Source organism: Pteropus vampyrus, unplaced genomic scaffold (genome assembly GCF_000151845.1).
Source record: "Pteropus vampyrus isolate Shadow unplaced genomic scaffold, Pvam_2.0 Scaffold1000005811, whole genome shotgun sequence".
Classification (NCBI taxonomy): Eukaryota; Metazoa; Chordata; class Mammalia; order Chiroptera; family Pteropodidae; genus Pteropus; species Pteropus vampyrus.
The window spans coordinates 1,205-5,113 of NW_011920213.1; the positions used below are offsets into that span (position 1 = coordinate 1,205).

At 40.0% G+C, this 3,909-nt stretch overlaps 1 pseudogene; it reads left to right on the forward strand.

Annotated features, from left to right (window-relative positions):
* Positions 1-1,087: 1,087 nt before the first annotated feature.
* Positions 1,088-2,040, forward strand: LOC105311664 (annotated as a pseudogene).
* Positions 2,041-3,909: the final 1,869 nt, after the last annotated feature.

The window sequence follows — 3,909 nt, forward strand, 5'->3', positions numbered from 1 at the left end:
AAAAATACATGCAAGGAATATTTTATTCAGAAATCCTAAAAGTTTGTCTAGCTGACTCTTACCCAAGGCCTCAGCCTCGCTCCAACCAAGACCAGCAGCATCAACACCACCTGGGAGCTTGATAGAAATGCAGAGTATCTTAGCCCAACAGGACCTGCTGAATCATATTCTCCATTTCTGACAGGATCCTCGTTGATTAATAAGCACACGCAAGTTGAAGCTCTGGACTAGACTATATATTTTCACCTCTCACTGTTGATATTGTGGCGGATAATTTTGGAGGATGCTTTCCCATGGATTGTTGGTATTTAGCAGTATTCCTCTGGACATTGCCGAATATCACAGGGACAAAATCATTTCTGGAAGAGAAACATTGCCTAGAAGCAACCTGCAAAAATTATAATCAAGGCCTAACAGGTACTCTATTAACCTTGCGCACATCACTAACCCCTTCTGCTCCATCCAAGGGCCTTTGCATTAGCCATTCCCTTTGCAGGGTACACAGGGTACGTTCCCTCTGCAGGGTACACAGGGTACATAACCTGGCATCTCTTTCCTTTTCATCCTAGAGGTGATATTCAAATGTCATCTGTTTGCAGGTCTTGCCTAAATACACATAAAAATCACAACGTCCTCATCACTTTTTCCTTTACACCTGCTTTCCTTTTCTTCATACCACCTGTCACCATCTGAAATGTTATATTTTTTGAATTTTATTCTAGTCTCCTTCAACATTCCTCGTCATTGAATTGAAGGGACATTTCTTCTTTAGCTCTCATTCTTCTAAGCCTAGACAGTGCCTAAAACGTAGTCGAATAACAATATTCCTAAAATGCATAAAGACTTTCTCAATAACACTATAGAATACAGTGTCATGAACTCCTAGGAGAAAAAACAGAATGAGACAAAAATTCTTAATATGAAATAGCACAGGAAACCCTAAGAGGAGACCACATCCATAAAAAATATTGAAATTAATTTCTTGAATTCAAAATATGAACTCTAGTATTAGAACTATGTGAGTAATGCCAGTTTGTATGAAAATTACTCATGTTATTTCCTCTTTCCTGTAAATCACCTCTACAGCATGGAACCAGAGAATCTTACAATATTTTCAGAATTCTTCTTTTGAGATTTTCAGAGGAACCAGAATTGCAACCCCTCATATTTGGCTTCTTTCTCTCCATGTACCTGATCACTGTGTTTGGAAACCTGCTCATCATCCTGGCCGTCAGCTCAGACTCCCACCTCCACACGCCCATGTACTTCTTCCTCTGCAACCTGTCCTCGGTGGACATCTGCTTCACCTCTACCACCGTCCCAAAGATGCTGGTGAACATCCAGACACAGAGCAAAGTCATAACCTATGCAGGTTGCATCTCCCAGATGTATTTTTTCCTACTCTTTGCAGGATTGGATGACTTTCTGCTGACTGTGATGGCCTATGACCGCTTTGTGGCCATCTGTCACCCCCTGCACTACACTGTCATCATGAACCCCCGGCTCTGTGGACTGCTGCTTCTGGTGTCTTGGCTCATGAGTGCCTTGTATTCCTTGCTACAAAGCTTAATGGTATTGCAGATATCTTTCTGTACAGTCTTGAAAATCCCCCACTTTTTCTGTGAACTCAATCAGATGGTTCAACTTGCTTGTTCTGACACCTTTCTTAATAACACGGTGATATATTTCTTAACCGTTCTGCTGGGTGGTGGTCCCTTGGCTGGTATCATTTACTCTTACTCTAAGATAGTCTCTACCATATGTAGAATGTCATCGGCTCAGGGAAAGTATAAAGCATTTTCTACCTGTGCATCTCACCTCTCAGTTGTCTCCTTATTTTATTGTACAATTCTAGGAGTGTATCTCAGCTCAGCTGCAAGCCACAGCTCACACTCAAGTGCAGCAACTTCAGTGATGTATGCTGTGGTCACACCCATGCTGAACCCCTTCATCTACAGTCTCAGGAACAAAGACATAAAGGGGGCTCTGAAAAGATGTTTTAGGATGGCAGCTATAAAACGAACCATCACCCCGAGGTGAAAAGTGTCCTTTAATCTGTGATCCTTTCATAAGATTCTGATTGTAGAACTCGGTCCTTTTATTTATGTCCTGGAATTTTTATTTGCTTGAGTTCAGCTTCTCTATACAATTTAAGTAACCACTTTATTAAGCTTTCTGTTCTCTCTGTTACATAGCCAATTTCTCTCCTTTTTTCTCCATACTTTCACAAAATTTTTTCCAACCTTGATCGGAATATTTGAAAATTTCTGTTTCTTTAATGCATCACATGGATTTCTAAAGAATTATGTCTTCCATTATGACATATATTATTATGTTATGTTTTATTGTTTTACAGATAGAATACTCATAAGTTGTATTACTCATGTGAAACAACTTCACTTGCTACTGAGCCAATTTATATAATTTCATTCCAAGAAAATCTGAAACCCCAGTTTTCACTTTGGTGCCCCTCATCCTATTTAATCAGTACCTTAACTACTCTTCCTGATAATGTAGACTTCATCATCGTTCCTTTTAAGTTTCAGCCTGTTGCTAGTGATGCTATAGGTGAGGAAGGCCTGGGGCCCTGGCCTTGGCCCCTACTGCTTGTTACTCAGACCAGAGCCAATGTTGTGGCTCGACCAGATCCTTGTGGTCCTTATTATATTTGCAACAAGCATCAGGGAACTATGAAAACACCAGGTTTGTTACTCACAGGTCCTGTGTGTTTGGGGGCCACACAGGATAACCTGGGGGAGAGGATCTGAGAAGAGAGAGGGAATGGACTAAGTGTGGGGAACTTCGTGCTTATCTACTACCCTTGCCATATAGCTAGGAGTGTGGTTTTTTGTTTGTTTGTTTAGTTTTGTATGGATGACTCATAAATAAAAATTTATTTAATGTGGGGCATTACACATATCTTATATGTGGTCTCTTGTTTTTATTATCTCATTCAGTTTGGTGTCTAGAATACCTACAATGATCACTGGCAAAAATTAATTATCAAATATATATCTCCCAGTGGAGTCTCTATGGAAACATACATGAGAGGTTCAGAGACACAACAGAAAATGAGGCGTGTATGACATTCTGAGCTTAGGGTGAGGTAAGGCATCGGGGCTTCAGAAGGGAGAAGGTCATGAGCAAGACAGTAGGAACAAATGTACAGTTAGAAGATGTTTAGTTAGATGCTGAAGTAGTAGTTTGCCCTGTCCTGTACATAGGTCATAACAGGTTATCTCTAATCACTCTTATTGCAGGCAAGCCCCCACATTTAAATTCTTTAAGGATGAGTGAAAAGTTTATCTTGGGCCTAAGGGCTCTCAAGAGTACACATCTTGGAGTAACTTTTTCTGAACCCTAAAAATAGTGATCCAGTTTCATTCTTTTACATGTGCATGTTCAGTTTTCCCCAGTACTTTTTATTGGAGAGACTGTCTTTTCCCCATTGGATATTCTGGGCTCCTTTCTCATAAGTTAATGACCATATATGTGTATGTTTATTTCTTGGTTTTCTGTTCTGGTTATTAATCTATGTGTCTGTTTTTATTTCTGTAAAAACGTCCAGCTTAAGAAAAAGTCTCTTAAAAATTGGGTGTCATCTGTCACCCAAACTGGTGAAAACTGCCGGGAAGTAAAATCTCAACAGATTTTTGGTAGTTTTGCCCCTTATTTATACTTAGAATGAAAGGAGAAGATGTAAGGAGGGCTTTATGCTATTCATTGGTAGAAGATGAGGGAGGTAGGAGAAAGCAAAGCAGAGAAATCTCTGAGATTGGATAAAAAGTAAAGCAGAGAGGCTTGTACTTTTTACAATGGTGGGTATAGAGTAGTTCACATGTACAACACATAGAGATGGTATGTGGGCAACAGGATAACAGTATGGTCTCATGATGTGGGGCTGACAGT